Genomic DNA, 25,759 nt, shown 5'->3' with positions numbered 1-25,759 from the left:
ATCTCATCTAAAATAGTTGTATAGTAATGACATGTCTGCAGCTACAATACAAAGGCACATACTTAAGAGGCTGTTAATGGCAATTTCCAAATAGCTAAACACTAACTTAGTCTCTTTCTGTCATTTCTTATTCCTCTGTTCGACCCTATTAGGAGTAAGTCAGGTTAATTTCTCACCTAATGAGAAATAAGTGAAATGTCACTGAGTTATGCTTTTATAATTTTATGATATTGACTGTCTCTAACCCTTACCCTTGTATTGTCATTCTAAAAGGAATGTGAAAACAAATTCTGATTTTGTTCCTTTTTATTTAATGCCAAGCCAACCATTTCAGATATCTGTATGCATCTCTGGAGAAACCAAAACAAAATGAATTTAACAGGTTGGGTTAATTGGATAACTGGAAAGGTATTGCTAAAGATTAATGGAAGCTGCAAATGAGATTATACTGAGATGTCAGCTACTTCTGAAACGAGTGTGAGCTTGTACATGCCTCTGCATGTAACTAATAAATATTTCCTAATTGGAAAGTAAATTACTTAATGTGCTTCCTGACAGTGTTTTCATAATGTCAGACTACATCATGATTTTCCTTTGAAGGATCTTTCCTAAAGGGAGTCGGTGCATTCATATCAATTTGAGCTAATCCCTACATGTCCAGCTCTGTTTAACATACTCTTGAGGAAACATTAAAATATATAGCTTCATACCAAGATGGAGACAACATTTGATCACCTTGCTCTTGCAATCAGACTCATTACATTCATTTGTTGCAATGAAGAATTAGTATAAAACAATTAATGAAAGATAATTAATGTTCTGGTGTACTGCATATGCTTCTAATTGTAAAATCACCTTTCTTTCAATGCAAAGATACCATAATTGTAAGACAGTTGCAAATATTAGAGTACTTTTCAAAATGTTGGCTCAAAGCATCTTGTCCAGACCTAATGTTTTGCTATATTGTGACTTGATAAACTTTACTTTACTAAAAAAAAAAAAAAAAATGGAATGAACCCCCCCTCCCCCCCACCGATATCTCTTCCCTCTCTTAGAAAAATGTTTTAGCAGCATCATGGGGCAAATAATTAAATAATCCTGTTATGCAGTACAAGAAGTGTGTTCTTGAATGAGTCTGTAAGCATTTCCAAGGAATTTGTTGTATAGTAGCTATAAATTGTGCTAAAGGGTGGGGTGCAGGAGAGAGAACATTTGTAAGAGAAGTTCATCAACTAGGAGTAATGAGATAAAACAGAGCAGGGAAAATGTAGGCCCTTGGAAAATACTATCTGCAGGGTACACTTTTGGTTGTGAAAGTGTTCCAAAGGAAGTGCTAGAAACCCCAGTCAAAGCACTAAAGAATTATGTTAGAGAGAACGACGAGGAGTCCTGTGGCACCTTATAGACTAACTGAAGTGTAGGAGCATAAGCTTTCGTGGGCAAAGACCCACTTCGTCAGATGCATGTAGTGGAAATTTCCAGAGGCAGGAATAAATATGCAGGCCAGGATCAGGCTGGAGATGACCAGGTGGATCCAATCAAGGAGGATGAGGCCCACTTCTAGCAGCTGATCTGGAGGTGTGAATTCCAAGAGAATAGAAGCTGCTTTTGTAGTTAGCAAGCCATTCACAGTCTTTGTTTAATCCAGAGTTGATTGTGTCAAACTTAAAGATGAACTGTAGCTCAGCAGTTTCTCTTTGAAGTCTGGTCCTGAAGTTTTTTTGCTGCAGGATGGCTACTTTTAGATCTGCAATTGTGTGTCCAGGAAGATTGAAGTGTTCCCCTACAGGTTTTTGTATGTTGCCATTCCTAATATCAGATTTGTGTCCATTGATTCTTTTACGTAGGGACTGTCCTGTTTGGCCAATGTATATAGCAGTGGGGCATTGTTGGCACATGATGGCATATATTACATTGGTGGATGTGCAGGAGAATGTACCAGTGACAGTATGGCTGATCTGGTTAGGTCCTGTGATGGTGTTGCTGGTGTATATATGTGGGCAGAGTTGGCACTGAGGTTTGTTGCAAGGATTGGTTCCTGAGTTCGAGTTATTATGGTGCGGTGTGTAGTTGCTGGTGAGAATATGCTTCAGGTTGGCGGGTTGTCTGTGGGCAAGGACCGGCCTACCTCCCAAGGCCTGTGAGAGCGAGGGATCATTGTCCAGGATGGGCTGAAGATCACTAATGATGTGTTGGAGAGGTTTTAGCTGGGGACTATAGGTGATGGCCAGTGGTGTTCTGTTGGTTTCTTTCTTGGGCTTGTCCCGTAGCAGGAGGCTTCTGGGTACACGTCTGGCTCTGTCAATCTGTCTCCTCACTTCCTCGTGTGGGTATCGCAGTTTACAGAATGCTTGTTGAAGGTCTTGTAGGTGTAGGTCTCTGTCTGAGGGGTTGGAGCATATGCGGTTGTACCTCAGTGCTTGGCTGTAAACAATGGATCGTGTGGTGTGTCCGGGATGGAAACTGGAGGCATGCAGGTAAGTATAGCGGTCGGTAGGTTTTCTGTATAGGGTGGTATTGATATGACCGTCACTTATTTGTATCGTGGTGTCCAGGAAATGGACCTCCCGTGTAGATTGGTCCATGCTGAGGTTGATGGTGGGGTAGAAGCTGTTGAAATCATGGTGAAATTCTTCCAGAGTCTCCTTCCCATGGGTCCAGATGATGAAGATGTCATCGATGTAGCGTAGGTAGAGAAGGGGTGTAAGTGGACGAGAGCTGAGGAAGCGTTGTTCCAGGTCAGCCATAAAAATGTTGGCGTATTGAGGGGCCATGCGGGTGCCCATAGCAGTGCCACTGGTCTGGAGGTATATGTTGTCACCAAATCTGAAATAGTTGTGTGTGAGGATAAATTCACAGAGTTCAGCCACCAGTTGTGCTGTGGCATCATCAGGAATACTGTTCAGACTAACACGGCTACCCCTCTGTTAGAGAGAACGTATCTGTACTGGCAGGAAGATGGACAACATGACCTAATGAGAATTTGGCTTTTCTAGTTGCTGTCATGTCTGTAAATGAGTTCACAGATATTGCCATACTATGGCTAATGCTTTTACCTATGTGCACACAAGTGTCTACACCATTTTCAACAGCTGCCAGCTGGTATCCAGTTTGCAAGAACAGATTGCCATCCATAAATCACATTTTTACAGTTGGTGTTGTCAAACTTCATGTTCCACAGGGGATTTACTGGGATGAAAATAAAAACATTTCAGAAAGCCACATATTGGTCACAGTAGTGGTAATTCAACAATCTATTGGCATTTTCAAGCTTAGCTTTCTGTAGAGTGCAGTGGTTGTTTTATTATGCAGTCCTATACTTAGGGCTGTACCTACAGAAATAATCTAGCTCTCATTGAGTAGCTTGTGAGGATTTATGTCCTTTCTAAAAGTAACTGCCCAGAATTTTGCTTTAGTATAACTGGAAAGGTTCTTGCTGTCCATATAATACCTGTTCAGTTTTTGTTTTGTTTCAAATTTGTCTTAGTTCTTGGCCTCAGTCATGAGGCAGCAAATCCCCCGGTTAAATATATATCATGACAAATTGTTTCTATTGAATCAGTTTTTTAAAGTTTTTCAGAAAATGAATAGCAGACATTTTAAGGGATTCAGAATGTCAAGTGAAGAGACTGGCATGGAGAAATTTCCATGCAGAAAAAGAGTGAAAATACAGGGACTATTTACCTGAGAGAGGCACATAAAAGAGGACACGATGATGGTATACAAATGGATGTACAGAGAAGGGACAGCAAACAGTATTATTCACTGTTTTCTATAGTATGGGGCAATCAATGAAACAGAGAAGCAATAAAAGTAGTCTCCTAGTCAATCAGTGCACAGCTGCAAGTAAACTCAGTGAATTTTTGCAATCATCAGAAGACACAGCCTTGAGGAGCTTCCTTGGCAAAGCAAAAGCAGATATAATGAACAGATTCACTGGGCCAAATTCACCTTGGGGTGACTACACTCAGTGTAGAGATAAATTCAGCCTGAAGCTCTCTCTGCATTCTTTTAATTGTGAATGACAGAGTCCCTTATCTAGCTAATCAGCCTTTCCGTAGCATTCTCCTTTGTGTGTTTTCTCTCTGAGCATGCTTAGTTACACTAGTAACAAAGTCACCAATCTTGGCTACTTTTCCTATAGAAAGGTTTGGAGGAACTGTTCTGTTTGGGTCCTTGTTAATTGGATGACAGGTTTGTTGCTGAAGTGGTGAGTCAGCAGCGCACTGAAATGGTATGAAAAAACATTTGTTCTGAAATCCACAGTAGGCTTACAGAATGTGAGCCATGTTAGCCTCCTGATGACCTGTTTCCAAAACCACAGAACTGAAACCTTAGGTATAAGGGCAAACTAAAGAAATGTTTTTAGGGTGTGTCTAGACTACTGAGTTTTGTCGACAAAAGTGGACTTTTGTCGACAAAACTATACCTGCGTCTACACTACCGCTGAGTTCTGTCGACATAACGTCGACAGAACTCAGCAGTTTTGTCGACGCTGGTAAACCTCATTTTACGAGGCATAACAGAATTCTTCTGTCGACAGAATTCTGTTATTGCCTGTAGGGTTGTGTCTAGACTACAGGGTTTTGTCGACAAAGCAGCTTGCTTTGTCGACAGAACTGAATGTGTCTAGACGCTCTATGTTGACAGAAGTTTTGTCGACAGTATCTGTCAACAAAACTTCCGTCGACAAAACCCTGTAGTCTAGACGTACCCTTAGACTTGCCAATAAAGAATTCTAGCTAGCCTTGTGGCTGAGCCATAGAAATACGGCATAGCTTGGCAAAATCTATAAAAGTTGGAGAATTTTCAAGTGTTTTAGAAAATAAGTTAGTGAAGCAGGTCACGTCAAACACAAAAATCTCAAATGAAAAGTGTGTAAAACAAAGCTAGATTGATAAAATGAGGGAAAAAAACTATGAACTATTTTTAAATTCTGTAATTCTTTGGCAAAACTTGTGCTTAAAAGAATACATTTGCATGTTTAGAAAAAGCAGTTTTATATTTTCTAAGAGGAGCACGTTCAATTAACCTTTGAATTTATGAAAATTGTACTTATCCAAAACAGTTTTACTAAGGATACCTGAAGATAGCCGTATTGATTGATAAAGTCAATTAGAAAGTGCCTACACTTATCTTTTTTCATCTTTTTAATGCTATCTACCCCACAGCGATAGTGCAGTGACCTCTGCAGTGTTAAGGCAAAGTAAGTTTTCAAATACTTGGAATGTGCAACAGTCAGACGTTATGATTTATTGAGGTAAAGATACTATTAAAGGTTTTGTGTTAGAATGCAGTTTTGATTAAGCTGAGGAGTGTATTGCTTTTGGGTCACTTTTGATGATTGAAGAGACAGAATTATGGAGTGTACGAGTGTGCTATTGACAGCAACATGAGGCTGGAATGAAATACACAAGTCTTTCTCCCTGAATTTCTTATTTTCATGATTTTCAAATATGGGTATAGCCTTGCTGAATATTAATTGTCACTATTTGTCATTTTTGTTTGCTAATATATAAAATTGCCATGTCCATTGCATGGGATATAACCCAAATGAATTCTCCAACAATACAACACAGCATTTTAAACAAATAAACAGTACAAAGAATTTAGGTTTTAGCTATAATTCATGTGACCTGGAAAGTATCAAAATCAGTGTTGTGGAAACAATTCTATAAGTTGAAGCTCTTACCCTTCAGTTAGTTTCTTCTGTGTCCGCACCAATGGAGGGAGAAGCTTCATCTGGTACTGGTATTTATACCTTTTCTTTCCTAGTAAGGATTGATGCCCTGTGGTGAATTCAGGTGTGCTTTTTGGCTTGAAAGTTGCTGCTATCTCTTGTATAGGCTTACTATCTTAAATGAATAATACACCGAAGTTCTTAGAGGTGAACCTACCTCGTGTAATACTATGCTCCTTCATGGGAGTACTGCTTGTCTCCCCACAGTATGGATCTCTGTCCCTAGGGAATATACATCATGGGTCTGGACAGAGGAGGACAGTGATATGGGAAAGAGCTAATGCCTCTCAGGCTGGTATGTGAAGAGAAGAAATTAATAGAGCATGACCCTTCCATACACATGTCCTGGCAATATTATTCTTTGTCTTCCCTTCAACCACATTAGGTCTCAGTCCTACTGGTAGGGTGGGACTAGGTGGCAGTGAAACTAGTTCAGATGCACTTAGGTTAAATAGCACAGCAGACTTAAATCTTGATAGTCCTCACAGCTGCTCACTTATAATAATGTCATTGCTCCCCTCTGCACCTCTTTTAAAAAACTAGCTTTTCTTCCTAGTTTTAAATGTTCAACATTATAAAGAAAGCATCTGCTGGTTATATCACTCTTGGTAACCCTGGTAACCAAATGTACTTTTTACTATGTACCCAACCTAACATTAAAAGGTAAATTCTGTAGCAGCTTGATCATTGTAAGCTAGACCTTTTCAAATACATTTTTAGACCTCTCAGTAATTACTGATTCTATATAACGTAATTTTTCTGTCCTATTAAGAACCCAACAATATAGTCAGTTCACAGTTTTATTTATTCCCTCCTCCTGAAACTGTTTTATCCCTACTGTAAAATCAAAAAATAACAGTCACACACACACATACACACACAAACATGCAGTATGTTTCCAAAAAAGATGCAATTTTAATATTGTGAGGCTCCAAACCATGTATGGAAACAACTCCAATTCTTAGTTAAACTATGACATTCTTCCCTCCTCCTATCATATACTTATAAGCCTTACTTTGAAAAAGTTGTGTGTTTTTCTCTCTGCCAACAAATTAAGTTTTAAGGACAACAGCATCTGGATAATCTAATTCATTTTTTTTCAAGAGCAGAAGTTGTTTCCTCAGTTGATACTTTAACCCTGACCTCCTCAACTATTTCTCTGGGTTTTGAAAGTCTCTTTTGTGTATGCATATTTCTTCTTTTGTTGTGTCAGACACATACTAACAACAACTATGTAGGAAGAATCATGACACAGATTTACTTTTGTGGATAACCACAAAATTATATCCATTAGTAGTGGGGCTACTCATATGAATAATCTCTCCCAAGCATAAATAACTCATTGACATGAGTTGGGCCCATTTTATTGACATGTGAAAAAGTAAGTAACAGTTGATAGCACTGTTGCACCTGAGAGAGGTGGCAGAGTTATAGGCAAACTAAAATGATATGAATGTTTTGCTGGAGTGAAATTGTGAGCTTGCTAAAGGCTGTTTTCTTCCTATGCACTGACCTATAACTAATCCACTGGTTAGTTTGTGCAGAAGATCACGAGAATGAGATCAAACTGATTAAAACCCACATAAGAAATCTAGATAAGATCCATAATATTTTCCTCCACCCAGAATTTCACTTTAGAAAAAAAAAGAAAACATGATTCTAAGTTTTCAGGGGAAAGAAGCTTTACTCACCACTAGCTATACCAGCATGGGCTGATGATTGATTTGGCTTGTCTGACAAAGCAACTACCTAGGCATCTTGAGGCTTTAATTGTAAGTTACAGTTGCAATGATATGCACATGCAGCGTGAATCTCCCCACTGAGAGGAGACTAACTGACCTATACCCAGGCCTACACTTGGGGAAGAAAGTTAACTGAAGATATGTGACAACAGCTACAAGAATAGTGTAGGTGGAATCAACGTACCTTAAGCAGAATTTCTGTGGCGTCACCACTGCAACAGGTCGATGGGAGAAAATCTCCTGTTTATTCCTTTACAGCTCATGACTCTGCAGTACTAGGGTCGATAGGGACAGGGAAGTGTGTGCCATCAGTGGTCCATTTAGTGGGTCCTTACTAGACTTGCTAAATCAAACCCTGGAAAATCAATCTTTGGAGCATCAATCTCCAGGTAAGTATAGAAAAAGTCTAAGCCAGCTGTTCTTTCTTTTTGGCATCCGATACAGCATCCTGTTCTGCTTTCTGAAAATGGAGCATTCACACTGAATTAACCTTGGGCAAGATGAACTGTCATCAGTAAAGGAATTAACTTGTCTGATTTTGCAACTGTGATGTGTCTATAACAAAACTAAGCATGCATATTATAATGTACAATCTTTTACAGCATCCTCTTTTCTTCCACTAGTTTTCCTTTGGGTTTGAAGAAATGACTAGATGGGAAGAACAGATAATACAGTACTTAAGGAACAAGCCTGAGGTGGTTTCAATTCTTTTCTGTGTCACAAATGTCCTGTATGACTTTGGGCAAATCATTTAATTTTCCTATATCTTAATTCCCCATCTGGGAATAACATTAGGGATAGTAGTACTTCCTCCTCCACCCCTGCACAGGAGTGTTGTGAGGTTAAATATATTAATGACCAAGAGCTTCAGATGATGTCATAAAGGGTGCCATATAAAGACAGGAATATTACACTTATTTCTCATCCCTTATTATGTAAATTTGGTATGAGAACAATGCAAACACATTTATACAATTGGAAGCTACTACTTAACTCATGCATACAATAGTAAAATTAAGGGCGTTTTGTACTTTCCCAATTTTTCTGTATGTTAAATAGAGGTAAATAACATGGTTTCAAATCCAAGATAGTGAGTAAAAATGACAGCATTTTTACTACACAGTTACTTCAGAAAAACTTTGTTTAATGCCGTACAATACACACTGATAGATGTAAGGATTGTTCGAGTTATGCAGAACATTCACAGGAAGAGAGCAAAGACCTTTTACTTCCTTTAATATTCTGCTCCTCCTTCCAGTCACTCAGTCTCTCTAAATAAAGAACATGGTGGTTTCATTGTACACACTGAACATGGGTAAAGCACCTTCATTTTTTTCTGTAAAACCGGCAGCAGTTGCTGCCATAGTAATACTCCTACACTAGGACAAGTGTGCTCCTAGAGTGACACCTGGTGGCCAGAAAAAGGAACAGCAAGATATTTCCCTATCATTCTATTTTCCATTCACACCTCTCTCTCTCTGTTTACTTAGAAGACAGTAATCACTAATTGGAAATACATTACTGTCGATGTTAAATAGGTTATTCTTTAATGTATAGAAGAGAATGTATAGAAAGTCCTCTCAAAATTATACAAAACATGCAATTGGGACATTTACTATCTTTAATACAGCTGCATGAGGCTATAGACAATGTTTTCACAATTCCCTGTGTGGAGTGTTTTGTTTCTTTTCTCTATGCCTCATTTTGACAGCAGCTATGGTTCAATATATGGCAGCATTTCCAGTGCATAGACTTTCTAGATTTAGGACTCAGCTATAAACAGTTACTCCAAAGTGAAGAATAAAAAATGACACCCTTTTAAAATACTACTTTAAAAATAAATCCATTTGGCTGCTAAATTATAAGGATGAAAAATAAATTAAATCTGCAGACTCAACATTTGCTGCACTAATAACTCAGAAATGTCTTTGAACTAAAAACATCTGGCAACTGTTTAGTTAAAAGCAATTAAGATATATCTGATGTCTAAAAGCAGCTTAGTAACTAAACACCAATAAATACTTTACCTGAAATGTTATTCAAAGCATAAAGGCTTGCAGCCTCAAGTTATTCAGATAAAAAATTGAAAGCAGATAGATTAGAAGCTTTTTTGTGGAGGTGTCTGAACAATGGTAAACCATGTGAGGAAACAACCCTGAAAAAATATGAACATTGCAGGCACTTGAAGAAGAGCACTTAAAATTGATTAAAATATTTGATGCTCTCTGGTCAGCTTTGAAATGCACTGGCTTTAGAAAAAGGGAGGTATGAGCGGTAACCCAAAGTAGGCTAAACCCCAATGAGGATCCAATAATGTCAGGATTTCCCTTGTGTAAAGGAGATACTTTGGGTGGCAGAATGTTTTATGACCCCTGCAACACTGCTCTACCCTGCTGCTAGTGTAGGGACACGCTTCCACTCAACAACTAGGAGGTTTGAAGTCACCTTTGCATCTTCCCCATGTCAGCACAGCTTGGACATAGCTTAAGATCAGAGCTAAGTCTTCGTATGTGAAAACAGCAGCTGGTAGAGAAGAATGTAAATATTCTTAGTAAGAAAAATAAAGGTTAAAATAAAGGTGTTTATAATATAAATATATAAGCAAAATTGCCTCTGTCTATAAATCTTCTCTGGAGTAGTGGTCATTAATAGATTATTATGCCATAGCCACAACTAAAAAAGAATGTTATAGTATACAATGATTCACAGAGGCCAAGCTCAGTAAACTATACTTAGTTGCTTTGTAGTGCAAAAACTAGCTGTCAGGCAGCAAGTTGTACATATGGGCTTGCTGCTCAACCAAATGTATACATAAAGAATTTAAAGCCAGGGCAGACTCAATAATTTATGGAGGGTTTCCGAAATAAAAAGCATAGCAACAGAAGGCGTGACCTTTCACAGTATCAACTTTAAAGCTGGCTATTGCCAAGAGACACGTAAAGCTGTTAGACTAGAAGTATGCACAGAGCTAATCCTTGAGATATAGTGGAGCCAGATCAAAGATAGCACTGAAAAGACAGAGGAAGGATTTTAAACATGGCCATGTAAACTTCTGACAACTGATGGAGCTCAGGGTTTGGAACATCATGTTAGAATAACCAGAGTTTTAAGTAAATAACTCCCAGAAGGTAACACTAATTTTAATCTTGTCCCTCCATGGATGCAATACACCTGGTGACAGCAGAAGATAGACATTTTCTTTTAAATTGATTCATTGTAAGTTTTCTTACTGACTTAAAAAAAGTTTAAATTCATGATCAGCAAGCAAGCGTTAATACTAATTGCCAAATTCTTTTGCAGAGATCTGTATTAAGCCACAGTATGATTTAAAATGCATCATATTTAGCTATGGAAGATGACTGTTACATGGATTCCTGTCAGCCAAACAGGAATTATTGAAAGGCTCGTTATTACAAACACAGCTGATTTCTGAACCATCATATAAACCATTACCTTTTCTTTATGTGGAAATATAAACAAACTGTAGAGGAATCAAGTCAAATCTAAATGATTATATATAGTGACTTGCAGCTTCCTGTCTGACTTTGTGCTGTGTATAATCAGGTGTCTCTACTACAACTTAACTTATCAGAAACATCTAAGTACTTCAACTACCATTTTAGCTGTTAATGACCATTGCCATGCTACACTAGCTTTGTTTCTCTGATGTTATTGCACTATTTTTGTTTACTGTACTTGGCATATGCGGAGTGTTATGGAAGATTACTTGTTTCACACTCATTTCTTTTTATGATACCGTTTATTCACACCCTTATAACACCTTTGTCTAAGCCTCTCAAACACATAACAAATGGTAGTATCCTATAAATAAACACAGAATTCCCAGTTTAAAGATGAAAAATTTGGGGCAAAGTTGGTGAAATGACTTGTCTCCAGTCATACAGCAATTCAGTGGCAGAGACAAAGATTGAATTCTTAGATTTAAACTACTACTAATCCAACTCTTTTCTGGTCAGATGATACCATTTCACATTTAGCTTGCCTTATATTGCAAATGTAGTGTTTCAGAGAAATGCCTGCATTAACGGCAATAATAATTTGTTCATATCCTTCATGGATCTATCTGTAACTAGACATGAGAATTGGCTTGACTTTAGTCTTATCATATAAACGTTCAACCATTATATTAATGATTTTCCATATTTTTCTCATGGTTTTGCTATCTAACAAAATAGCTTTGTGGAATGTTAAAAGATTAATTGGCCCTGAAGAAATTGTGGTGTTTGAGACCTTTTTTAAACCAATAATGTATAATGAAGATTTTTTTCCCCAGACCAAGGAAAAAAATATATATATATAAGAAACGTATTGTATACTACTGTTTCATGATGTGCTGATGAGAAAATTAGGTTTGAGAAGGCTAAACTTAAAAGATTAAAGAAAAGAAAAACTATCTGATAAATATCTGTATCTATCTCTTAAGATATTTGGCAGATATTTGGCATCCTTTATTACTCCCTTTGTGATTCTCTTCCCTATATTTTGAGGGTTATATGTAAATATAGAAATTAACCTAGTTTTCTTGACTATATTTCATGTTCATACTATATAGAAGGCTTTGTATTCATTAGGAAATTACTTGTGCCTTTCAGATTGTTAAGGAATAAAACCCCCTTTCTTGTCTCTACTTGGAAGGTTACTTTCACTTTTGTTACCTAGTCCCTCCTTGAAATCATAACTAATGCATTCATAGGACTATTAGTATTTTAAGATCAAGCACTTGTTCATACAGCTTTCAGCTTCAAAGGTAGGTCTTCAGTTAAGAGAAATAATAAAAAATGTGCTAGAAGATAAGTACATAAGATAAATACTAGTGCATACAAAAAGTATACTTTTTGTACTCAACCCAATATATGTTTTTCAGACAAAGGCTACAAAGGATGAGTCTTTCATGCATCGCTGCTTCTACTGATTAGAGTAAAATTTCTGCCATGATTCTCTAGTGCTATTGATTTTTTTTCTATAAGTAGTTTATTAGAAGGTAGGGGTAGAAGTTATTTTAAAACAAAAACACCGTAATTTTTTAAACTAAGGCAAACATTTTTTTCTCACTGCCCTTCCTCTCTAAAAAACCCTCCTCAGATGTCTATAATCCTGTTCTTCAGCTGTGATAGATGGCTGGTGTCAATGAATGTCCTATAGTAGGTTGTGTTTTTTACATATAAAATATAAAGATGCCTCTCTCTACCCATAAGGCTGTGTCCAGAGGACCATTTCTAATGTACTTGAACATGCTGCACTGTCACAGTTTCATGTTTGATAAACATCCATCACAGTGATTGAGCTTGGAATGACTTTACAGAGTGTCTAAATGACCTTCTAAGAAGTCCTGAGAGAAATACAATTAGTGGAAATTTCTTCCATTTTGACACTGTATTTCATATTATTGAGATTGACAGACATAATTCAGAGAGGTAGCCATAAAAAACCCAGTCATGTAGCACTTTAAAGATTAATTAACAAGATGGTTTATTAGGTGACAAGCTTTCGTGGGGCAGACCCGCTTCTTCAGATCATATTCTGAAAGTGAATAGGCATGACCAGGGCTTGACAAATCAGTGAATCTACTCACCCGTGACGAGTAGATTTCAGCCGGTCGCCCCATTCACTGGCTGTGCGCGCATGCGCAATGCAGGTCTTGCGCATGCACAGTGCAGGGCTGGCAAGCAGATTTTGCCACCATTTGTCAAGCCCTGGGCATGACCATTATATAACAGTACAATGAAAAAGTACACAAAATATACAGTAATGATTTTGAATCAGATACTTAGCATAGAAGGTGGGGATGAGGAGGGGCGAAGTGACAAGGAAGCAGGAAATTGCTTATTGTAAGCATCAATTAAGTGGCTTAACTGGAGTTACTACAAATATCAAAAGGTGGGGAGGCTGTCTTTGTAATGTATAAGGTAATTATCATCTCAATTAAGGCCCATTCGCAATGTGTCGAATTTTAGCATAAAAAAGAGTTCTGAAGTCTCTCTTTGTAATCCAGGGGTTCTCAAATTTTGTGATACCGTGACCCCCCTCTAAGTTGCTCGCGACCCCCCGAGGGGTCAGGACCCACAACTGAGAAATGCGGCTGTAATCTGTTGTTAAAGTCTCTTTGTAGTAACACACGTGTTGTTAGGTCTTTAAGGGAATGGCCAGTTTGATTAAAATGTTGGCTAACATTTTTTTCTGTGTGGAGATGTCTGATGCCTGATTTGTGAGCATTAATTCTCTGGTGAAGTGACTGACCAGTTTGTCCAATATACCTCGCAGAGGGACATGGCTGGCACATATCACATTGCTGGATGTACAGGAATATGAGTCCTTGATTGTATAACTGACATGGTTAGGTCCAGTGATGGTGTCTCCAGAGTAAATATGTGGACAAAGCTGGCAATGGGGTTTGTTGCAAGGGAAAGTTCCAGGGTTAGTTTTAATGTGGTATGCCCTGTTGTTGTTGGTAAGAATCTTCCTGAGGTTAGGTGGTTGTCTATAGGAAAGTATAACTTTGTCACCCAGAGTCTCTTGGAGTGTAGCATCCTGTTCAAGTATAGGTTGAAGCTTATTGATAATGCTTTGGAGGGGTTTGAGTTGGGGGCTACAGGTGATGACAAATGGTATCCTAATGTTGATTTTCTTGGGCCTATCTAGAAGTAGCTGGTTTCTGGGTATTCATCTGGCCCTTTCAATCTGTCTTTTTTTCCCTGGTGGGTAATTGAGTTTTATCAATGCTTGGTAGAGATCTTGAAGTTTTGGTCTCTGTCACTGGGATTGGAGCAGATGTGGTTGTACCTAAGGGCTTGACTGTAGACAATGGATCATATGGTGTGTCCTGGATGGAAGCTGGAGGCATGTAAGTAAGTTTAGCAGTCAGTGGGCTTCCTGTAGAGAGTGGTATTGATTTTGCCATCAGTGATTTGTACTGTAGTGTCCAGGAAAAGGATCTCTTATGTCGAATGGTCTAGGCTGAGATTGATGGTGGAGTGTAGGTTGTTAAAATCTCTGTGGAATTCTTCCAGTGTTTCTTGACCCTGGATCCAAATGATGAAGATGTCATGGATGTAGCGTAAGTAAAGGAGGGTTGATAAGGGATGGGAGTTGAGGAAATGTTGTTCTAAGTCAGCCATAAAGATGTAAGCGTACTGTGCGGCCATGCAAGTACCCATGGCTATGCCGCTGATCTGGAGGTATAACTTGTCACCAGATTGGAAATAATTTATTTGGACATAACCTTTTTGGGTTAAACCCACTTCCTCAGATGCATTGGAGTGGAAATTACCACTCCAAAATACCAGGGAGACAAGCTACTGAACCAAATTGTAAACTCTGCATATGATGGAAGCCACTTTAAGTCAGGAAGTGCAGAAGCACCCACAGCACCAATGGAAATATTTTAAGATCATATTTTAATACAGGAGATGAAAAGGTATGTTGATCTCTGCACTATTCAGCACATTGTTTGAATTAATAGATTTTTATATAAAAGAAAATCCTGTAACTTTTTTTTTTGATAGAGAGAACTCTATGGGCAGTATGTCTGATTGAATGAGCCAGTTTTTCATTTGAGGCTTATTTGGAAATATTTATGTTCATTTTACTCAATTTTAGTTTAGCAAGTGTAGACATGTAACTAGTTTATGAAGGTGAATTCTGAAATATGGAGAAAATTCACTTGTTCACATCTCTAGCCTATCATTAGGATTACAGCAGAATATTTAAAGGAAAAATAGTTAGGATTATGATGAGACATAATACCAATGGGGAAGCAGTAGTGTTTCCAAAGATCACTGTAAATTGATATTGCTCTGAAAAGAATGAGTTCTTGTTGCAAAATAGGTGAAAAACTTTGAGGAATTATTACTTAAATATACCAAAGCAGAGCAAGAGGCCATGCTCACAATTTCTGTTGACCACAACCTGAGTGTGTTTTGGGTTATTAGACGTCCTTGTTTATATGTGCTCTATTCCATACAGTCTTAAGGACATAGTTGGTGTATAATAAAAAAGAAACTGTTTATATGGGGCAAAGGAGGATATAACGTATTGATGACAAGGACAAAGTCATCATACATTTCCCTCTACAATTTCTCTGGCAGAAAATAGCACATGGCAGACCACCTTCTGAATTCAGCATCAGTTCCAGACCTTATTCTCTGATTCAATTATACAGAGGTAATAAAAGGAGCTAAGACAGGCAAATGTAGGGCACTAATAAAAAAAAAGACAGCTTTATGATAACAACTTTCTTTTAAACAAAAAGCTTCAGAACTCATGAGCCTAGTGAAGGTGTGCTCTTAGAAACTCAAAAGGCATGTATCTTTTGCATGCTCTGTCTCACTTCGTGTAGTCTGATGGCGATAAACCAATAGCTGTTTCACTGACTGGGGTAAAAGACCTCCCTTTCAGCAAGAGATGGAAACTGGACAATATAGTTTCAGTGAAAGATATACGTCCATTTATAAAACACTTCTGGAGGGAAAAAACTGAAGACAAGAGAGAAAGATGCTACAGTAGATTGCATTCAAAGAAAAACATATTCAAGATAACCTGTGTACTATATACCGTACAAAATGAAAACAGATGATTTAACAAACTTTCCTTTCCTTTTGCAGGCTTATTAGGGATGCTTCTCACCCTTGTCTCTCACAGTCCCCTCTAGCTGAGGTAAGAATTCCAACTTTTATATCGCTAGCTTCTGTGAGCCAGTTCCATTCCCACTTAATGTAAATATTTACAATTTTGCATTTAACTAGACCCCATCTAGTCAGTACCATCAAAATAAATCTTTGAGGAAAGCTAATGGTTTAAAACAAGGCCGGGGAAACTTTTTTGGGGTTCAGTCAAGGACTGCTGCATACAAGTGAGAAGCAAAAAAAACCAAACCAAAGCAAAAATATCCCGCACTGATATGGCCCTAGATTGAGAAGGAGAAAGACACATTCCCTTTGCACCCCAGAGCTTAGAAGACCCACTCAGGCTAGTGGATAGTGTGGTCCTGCAGGGTGATGGTAAGGGGGCTGGAGCACCAGCACAGTCTCCCCATTGCTGGGGGGAACCCTGAACCTCGAGGACTGGATCCAAGCCTTAAAATAAAATTTGATGTTGATCTGTCCTTAAAAATCAGAAGGATTCTAATAAAGTACTATGTGCGTGTGTGTATACATGTGAGTTTTTACACACACAAAATCAAAGATGTTAACTCCCATGAACATATTAACATCAGAATCACCAAAGTGACAACACTGCTGTTGTATCTATATAGGCCAGCAATGGGCAACCAAGAACAGTGAGTGGGCTGTTTGAGTGGTCCTCTTTCATCTCAGGGGGCTGTAGCAGCCCACAGCTCACTAGGCTCACAGATCCCCTGCCTACTCCTTTCTCAACATGCCTCTCATGCATTAGAGCCCCACATTTCCTACTCTTCCCCCTCCCTCACAGCATTTTCAGAGCACCACAAATTGCCTGATTCACGCTCTATCTCCACTCCTCCTTCCTCCTCCCAGAGCTGAAACACCACAAACATCTGGTTCACAGCATTCCAGCTCAGTGAGGGAGTGGGAGGAGTGGGTATGGAGAGCAATGGTGCTCCAAAAGTGCTGGGAGGGAAGGGGAGGAGTAGGAATTGCAGGATCCCAGTGCTTGGGAGGCACATGGGGGAAAAGGGCAGACAGGGAGTCCATGGGCTACAGGTGGAGCCTCAGTGGATTGCATGTGGCCCTCAGGCTGCAATTTGCCCAGCACTGATGTAGGCAGAGCCCTATTTATTTCAAGAGGTTTCACTCTGGCAATTTCACTGAAGAGCTCAAATCCTGAGTTGCTGTTATTCTGCCATGTTTGTTTTTTAGTGGTATATTTTTGTCAAACTTTTTGTTGGGGCCATGTATTAGGTCAATATAATCATATTTATATAATCAAGCCTTCTTAAGAGACAGATAGATGAAGGACTAAAATTAAGAACAAAAGAAATTGTCAGGGTAACTTAAGTGCATTTCATTTTAGCTTTTCTTTTTAATCCAAGATTGATTTCAGAGTAAGGAAATTAATGTTAACCTTCTATTTGCATTGATTTCTAAAGGTTGGGCCTAATGACAAGGGCATTATTAAAACAAACACACACATTTACTTTCAGAGGGAAACAATGGAGAGCCAAGTCAAAGCCTCACCTGCTACAACAATTATTGCTAATAGACCAGTTTGGGCTTACGGGCAAGTTCAAAGGATTATGAAGGAAGATCTCCCTTCCACTTCTTCATTCAGAAGAAAGTCATTCAGATGTGACTTATTAGTAATGCATATGAGTGCGATGGAAACACTGGTCTGTAACCAACTGCATCATTTGAAACTATTATAAACCACCAAGGCTTGATTTGAGTACAGTTTTCCGTCATTTCACCCACTGATTTTCCAGGAGGGAAATAATGCACTTTATTCAGAAAACATGAAGGAACTCATGGTTGCTAGCATTGTGCATTTGATGGTTAGTGAGAATCTGCTTTTCCTGTGTAAACACACTAAAGAATCAATGTCTGGCAACGATTTTCACCTCTCTGATTTAAAGAAATTAAAGACAGAGCTTGGTTTAATTAAACCTGTATACTACCAGTCCATTGCAGTTATATTTTAGATAGAAAAATGTTCTATTATGATAAAATCTGCTTTCTTCTATCAAAGAATGAAAATAACCCACAACTGACAGTTTCTCTCTAGCTTTGCTCTAGCTATGAAGTTATCCCATGCTATGTCTGAGCATATTTAGAATATGTTCATAAATGCTTGGCCAAATCCTGGCATGATGTGCCAATTATTGATAATGAGCCTGCTTTAAGGTCTTCATTACTAGGAGATTAGCTTGACTAGAGACGTTCAAAGTCAGACATTGTTAATTCAGTTAATTTTGTGAGATATTTACCCTTGTGTGAAGGGCCAGAACAAGGCCTGAGCACCATTAAGTCCCATGTACTTTGTATCTGTGATAGACTAAGTTTCTTTTGCATCAGCATTTTTAAAAGGTACATGTTTATTGTTACATTTACAAAGGGAAGTAAAGATATCTGATCCAGGAAAAATTCCCTGAGTTCTGTGTGGATCTTGGACCTGGGACCATTGCTTTATGCCTTAACCAATTCCTTGTCTTTCCCTTAATGGAACAAATTGAAGGGATTCTCAGAGAGATGTCTTAGTTTTTCCTGTGGGCAAGGGGTTCTTCCCTCACACTATCAGTAATTATAATATATCTAGGACTGGTTGGAAGTTCTGCTTCCGGTAGCCTCATTGAGAGTTTTCATGTAAACCACTAAGGAAGGGATGATTTTAAAAGGTTTTACAGACACCTAATATGTAGACATAGGTAATGAGAATGGAATTCATATACGCTCTTTACTTGACTGAAAAAGTGATTGAAAATACTGGATAACTGTTTGTATCACATGTGGTAGACAAATGGTCTTTAATTATGGACGTTTTAGTGTAGCAGCATAGACCATAGTAAGTCTAAGAAACTAAATACTCAGAAGTTTGGAGATACCAAGATTAAATCTACCCATACAACCCTCATATTGTCCCCTTCTGTGTTATAATAAAGCCATGACATTTTAATAATCATACCATTTTTACCACAGGACCCTGGCTCATTCAGTGCATGGGATGGATGGCATTCAGTACATAGGTGTCTATTCAGTTTCTTTCATCTCATTGTTCAAAACGTGGCCCGAATCTTATTTATTGAGCTAAATTACTTAACTAGAATTTCTATCACTATTCTACATGCAAGGCACTACATTTAGCCGTTTGGAATGGAAATCCATCAACCATATGAATAAACTTGCACAGATACAGACAGACATCATCTTTCTATGCAAGTGCAAGAAGATGGACATCGTACCCAAAGGACTGAAAGTGAACAATCCATTAAGATCAACATACTATACTGACTACAGTGAAAATTCTTTGGTATATATGGTTGTGACCATTTTCTTCCACTATTTGATCTGAAGAAGTGTGTCTGGCCCACGAAAGCTCATCATCTAATAAACCATCTTGTTAGTCTTTAAAGTGCTACATACTCCTGTATTTTGCTTTAATTAGAATAAATCTTCCTGAAAGGCAACTAGTCTTGATTTGAAGTCATCAGGTTGTGGAGAATCTCACACTTCTCCTGGTAATTTGTTCCAGAGGTTGAGTATTCTCACTTTTAAAAACTGAGGTACTAAATCTCAGAGTAAGATCAGATATATCCACTGATATTGGTTGCACAATTCAAAGCATCTAGGCCTGTATTTTTCCAAAAGTAGTATCATGGATGTTCAGAACAGAAGTAACTAACGAGAATTGCAGTTGTGAGTTCTCAGTGAATCTGCAAATCAGACCCCAAGTTTCTGAAGCTGGATACAGAAAAGGAGTGAAACAGTGGTCAATTACAAAAGTTTTGGTGAAAGTGACTGCCCAGCAATATCAGCAATTCTGTGGTGGAGGCAGGGATAGAATCTATTTCTCCATCATGCTAGTTGTCTGCCTTAGCCATAAGGCCATTCATACACTTCCTGAAATTCCTTGCATCATTCATTACACATCTTTCAACGAACAAGTGTAACAAATGAGGCAGGGGTCATCCAGATAAGTCCTAATCCATTATATATACCTGATTTATTTCCTAGGCATGGTTCATTCTTGCACTGAATGGTCCCATGGAACAAAAGACCATGATTATTCAAGTTATTTTATATGCACAAGGTGGCCAAATAAAGGTCTTCTTTCCCAATTTTTGAATGATTGATTTTGCACATTATGTTTGTAAAATCATTTAGTCTGGTAATATATAAACTTGCTTGATCAATTTGACATCTCACAAATCATTTTGTTCACGTTGATTTTGGAACTGATGAGAAATAAAATGTGTTTCAATCTTTTTTTCAATGAAACAGTCTGACAAACTGATGTAAAACTCAAGATCATTAATATACATAGCTTTTCATTTATTCAATCTTGATTTGAAAAATGATGGCTAAGTTATAAAAAGTGAACTACCATGGATTTATTTACAATTTAACATGGTATTACAAAAATAAAGATACCCCTCTCTGAGAATTACATTAATCTGTACACACATGTATTAGCAGCATGGATTTTAGAGTGAAATTTCAATTTTATAAGATATTACTGCCAAAACAACAGCAGAGAGCTGTGGTCCCTTTACACCAGGGGAATAGAAGACAGAAGACCTTAAACCAGTCCCAAAAGGACCTCTGAAAATTTACTTATCTTGGCTTTGTTACATAGGACCTTACCTCCAGTGTAGAGGGCATAAGATGGCAAAGGTCAAGAGCTTGGAGCCAGTGCAGTGATCATTAGTAGACCGTGTAAGCTAGAGCATATCTGAGGCTATTCTTATATTTATTGGGGCCAGTTACTTCTCTGGCTCTGGTCTTGGATGAGGCAGACAGGTTAGAACCACCTTTGCCTCATACATAACACAGAAGAATTCTGAGCCTAATTCAGCTGTGATGTTCTTCCCCTCCCCAATTTTGACTGTACAGAAAAGAAACAAACACAAGGAAAATAACTATGGTGATGCAAATAACATATTCCTTATTGGAGTTAGTCCATAGCAGGTTTATTGATTCTTGCTTCTTTATATTCTGAAAGCTTAAGATGATCAAACCAATGTTTTTTATAACTGATTAAGAAACAGCTTGACAAAATCCTCAGTGAAAATCCATAAATGAATTTTTTTTTCAAGTTTAACCTTGAGATTGACAGTTCCCTGCAGCACAGTCAGAATTGAAATGGCTTACTCTAATACAGTTTATTAATACTACAGTGTATTATTACATGAGACTGCTTTATTATTTGTACACCTGCTCTGTACAAAGAGATGCAGCATCACAAAGCTTGGAGTGAGATTAAAAAAAACAGTTTCATTTTTAATTAAACTATTGGTAGTACCTTTTGAGGAAAATTATGTCCTGGCTTAATTTTTACTGACCTATTGAATAACATCCTATGAACCATCTCTATAATCAATTTTGTTCTTAATGTTTTCATTCCTCTCTCATGCCACTTTTATACCTGGTATTCCCTTGACTTCAATAGAATTGCCCCAATTTACATTTGTGAGGGCAGAGTTCTTGTTACAATTATTTAGGCCAGATTCTCATTAATCTTATGAGTTTAAGTCAGTGGAGTTATTCCAGAATTTGACCTGCCTGGCTATGTGTTTCATTAGCTATGAATTTAATCTGGTAAGAATCAATTTATTGCATTAGGCCTCATGTTGCTCCCACTGAAGTCAATGAAAAAAATGTTGGGTCCAGTGTCTTACAGAAAGACTGGTAATTATTAGGACATGAAAGGGAATCAAGAAGTCATCTAGTCCAGTCCCCTGTACTCATGGGAGGGCTAAGTATTGCCTAGACCATCCCTGACAGGTGTTTGAACAATAACCACAATAAACACAGGGCATATCTACATTAGGAAACGATTTCAAAATAACTAAATTCAACTTTATAACTCTTGATTTTACAAAAACGAAATAGTGTGTCCCTCACTATGGGAAAGCCTCGAAATTAATGCAAAGCATGCTCCATTAATGTGGATGTGTTACTTCAACTTAGAGCTCCAGGAAACACCAGGGAGTAATTAGTGTGCATTACTCCAGGGAGTAGTTATTTTGAAATAGTGGCATCAGAGCATCCACACCAACGGTATTTTGAAATAACTATTTCAAAATTAATATTATTCCCTGAGAAAAGCAGGAGTAACTATTTCAAAATAAGCATCACCTTATTTTGAGGTAATGGGCTTGGTATCATGGACACTCTGCTTATATAGTTGACGTAAGGGTAAATACATAAATTTTATTTTTTTCAAAATAAAGCCCTAGTGTAGACCAGGCCATAGATACAAGCAGATCAATTAACTTTACAGACCTAACCCAATTTAAAACAGTTAAATATCTGGAAATACAAAACACATTTAAATTGTAATCTTAAGTTTGTGATCTCTGAATAGATTTAACTTAATATCTTTAAGTTATGGTTGGAAATTGCCAATGTCTTTTGTCTGACACTTTAATATGATCATTATTAAAAAGATATGTAATGCTTCAGAATGAATAAACTCACCATGTTCAGGGATCCCTTAAAAAATAACAAGCCATTTTCCTTTTCTGCCCACTAAACATTGAAACAGAGAAATTATCTTCATAAGATAAAGTTATGTGCATGATATGCATGCATATATTCAGGAGGTAGCATGAGAAAGCTCCATACTGAAATCTCGTACATATATTTAACATTCAGAAAAAATTACAGAATTTCAACCTTATCTCTATTTGACCCTTCAGGCAAAGCAACAGCTCATGTACATTAAGTACTAAACCTCTTTGCTAAAATAGGCAAAGGACAAGTTTTTAAGCAGTGCTCCCTAATCTTTAACATAAGATTCCATCTAGGTGGAATAGTTGCTAAGTCCACCAGCTACCCATTAATGTTTGTAATATAATTAGTTCTTTTCAGGTGGAACCAGCCATTCAGAATACCACTGAATATAAAATCTTGTCTCTACTTACGAGAGATTGATCTTCTGTGGTTCAATTTAGCAGATCTAATAAGGACTCGATAAATTGAACTCTGATAGTGTCCCTTTTGACCCCTGTACTAAACAGGGTCACAAGGAATAAGGGAAGTCAATGGGAGAGTTTCTCCCATCAGCCTCCGACAATGGGAACTCCAGATAATATTGATTTACAATACATTGACTCCAGCTATGCAATTCTCAGAGCTAGAGTTGCATATCTTGAATCAAATTTATCACATAGACCTGGCCTACAGAGTTATACACAAGTGTAAGAGTCTTCCCACAGAGTCAGTTGTAGGATAATTGCCTGAAGCTTCTCTTTAACTTCCAGTTTAAGACTTGAGCAGTCTAAAAATATGGTGAAGACTCTGAGACAAAGACAGAATTCTGTGGGGCTACGTCTACATTGGCCCCTTTTCCGGAAGAGGCATGGTAATTTTTGAAATCCAATAGACTTTGAAGTAGGAATAAGATCCTCCGGAAAAGGGCGCTTTTTCCGGAGGATCGGGGCCAGTGTAGACGCTCTTTTCCGGCTTTTCTAAAAGCCGGAAAAAAGCGGCAGACATTTTTATTTAAATGCCGCGGGGGATATTTAAATCCCCCGCGCATTTCCCTATTGCGATTTCAAAAATTACCATGCCCCTTCCGGAAAAGGGGCCAATGTAGACGTAGCCTGGAAGTCACGAATTCAGTGTTGTCACATGGAAAATGTTCTCACAGCTGCTATCCTATTATTTTTAAATTAAATCTACCCATATTCAAGTATGTTGTAACTTGAGAAATACTTTTACTGTATATTCCAAATAAAGAATAGAATTAAGCTTGATCTAAGCAACTTCTATAGACATGCTAATATCCATGTAAACTCCCTTATGCTTATGGTAACACATGTAGGGTTCTTTTATTCACATTTTTCCCAATAATAGATAAATGGAATGAAATAAATGTTTCAGAGGCATTTGTTGTTTCAGCACTATGCTTGTACCTTGTCTAAGATTGGTGATGCCATTTTACTAGGAGGTCTTAGTACTTGGACCTGATTTATATATTTTAATGAATAAAAAATGTCATACTTTAAGAACAGCTACTTACCAGACTGTTCTTAATGAATGACATTTTTTATTCATTAAAATATATACTGTCAGACTTAAGCTGTTGCTACAGTTTGCTAAGCAAGCAATGCATACAAAGAGATCTTAATTAAGAACTGTATGTTGCAAGAGACTAAAAGTGGACATAACTTTTTCCATCTGTTCAGATGCATGAATGAGGTGGGGAGGAGGCAAGGAGCCAACAGAGGCAGTTGCCCCGAGGCCTGATAATTTAAAAGGGCCCAGGGCTCCTGTCCACAATTGCTGCCACTGTGCAACATCAAGAACTCTGTACCCTTGAAACTGTTGCTGGAGCACAATGCAGTGTACTCCATGGAGTGGGGTCCCCTCCCACCTTGCCTAGAGGCCCGGGAGGTCTCTTCTTTTCAAGACTGCATCAATTTGTGTGAGTACCTTTCAGCAAACACGAGACAAATTTTCAAAGACTCTGAAAAGGATTATTATTTGTATAATACTTGTACCAGGAGCCTCTGTCATGGGGGGGGGAAGGGGGAGGAGGGGAGGTTACATACAGACTGAAGGAACAGTACAAGGAAATGACACATGCTGGTCAGAATGATAAGCTATGATCTCAGTACATTGACTGTCAGGCCTCTGTAAAAAAGCCTGCATGTACATTTGAAAATGTGTTCCTCTATTGCAACAACATGTACCTGTTTGTGCCCTCAGAATTCCTTTGAGACTGGGACTTTATCCATCTTCACTACAGGTTGAAACTCTCTTAACCAGGATTCTCTGGTCCGGCAACATCCATGGTCCGGCACGGTTGTTACAGGACCAGAGAGTCCCAGTGGAGGGACAGTGGCAAGGATCTCCTGGGGGCGGGCAGGGCAGTGGGCTGCCTGCAGTGAGCTGGCAGAAGGGTTGCCCATCATGATTGGGAGACCCAGTGCATGGCTTCCTGGTGGGGCTGGAAGCTGTGGTAGCTCAGTGGAGCATGGATCTGTGGAGCGTGGCTGTTTTGAGGTTCAGGAGCTCCAGCAGAGTGTGCATAGCTGCCTGCAGGGTCCTGGAGCCATGGCAGCAATAGCAGCTCAGCAGGTAGGCAGGGAAGCAGGACCAGCAGGAGGTCTGGGAAACCAGTGGGCTGAGCCAGGGCCGCCAGTGGCAGCGGTCCAGAAATGACCTCCCCTGGTCCAGCAAAATCCCTCATCCAGAACATGTCAGGTCCTGAGGGTGCCGGACCAGGGAGGTCCAAGCTGTATTCATATACTCTATTGAACATATTGCTTAACCAATAAAATACAGTCCTTCCTTGGATTTCTAGTATTAATTAGTGGACTTTGTTTTAGCTGATTACATTTTCCACTTCTTTTCTCAAGTCTTTGTGTAAAAAGAAAAGAAATCCTAAAGTTCTCTCTCAAACTCCTCTTGCTCCAGTGAGAATACAAGCTCTTAAAGACTATACAGACTATGAAATATTTTGAGAGAGAGGCTAATGGATTAGAATTTGTTAGAAGTATATGAGGGGGAAGAGTCTGTGAGAATGGTGATGATAAGAACTAGGCTTTATGGTCATTTCTCTCTGGAAAGACTTGAAGAACTATTCAACCTGGAAAATTCAGAATTAAAATAAATGAACA

The 25,759-nt window shown here is 38.3% G+C and overlaps 2 long non-coding RNA genes across 2 annotated transcripts in view; one reads left to right on the top strand and one right to left on the bottom strand.

Moving 5' to 3' along the window:
* Positions 1 to 18,218, top strand: part of LOC142829610 (uncharacterized) — a 33,733-nt gene extending 15,515 nt beyond the window's left edge. The window contains exons 3-4 of the long non-coding RNA XR_012904184.1: positions 16,104 to 16,155; positions 17,621 to 18,218. This is a non-coding gene — a long non-coding RNA (uncharacterized LOC142829610). The remainder of the gene's footprint in view (positions 1 to 16,103; positions 16,156 to 17,620) is intronic.
* Positions 1 to 25,759, bottom strand: part of LOC142829609 (uncharacterized) — a 50,913-nt gene that overhangs the window by 13,934 nt on the left and 11,220 nt on the right. The gene's annotated exons all lie outside the window — the stretch shown is intronic.

The sequence above is a fragment of the Pelodiscus sinensis genome, chromosome 5, assembly GCF_049634645.1.
Source record: "Pelodiscus sinensis isolate JC-2024 chromosome 5, ASM4963464v1, whole genome shotgun sequence".
NCBI lineage: Eukaryota > Metazoa > Chordata > Testudines > Trionychidae > Pelodiscus > Pelodiscus sinensis.
This window is presented reverse-complemented; position numbering and strand designations above follow the sequence as displayed.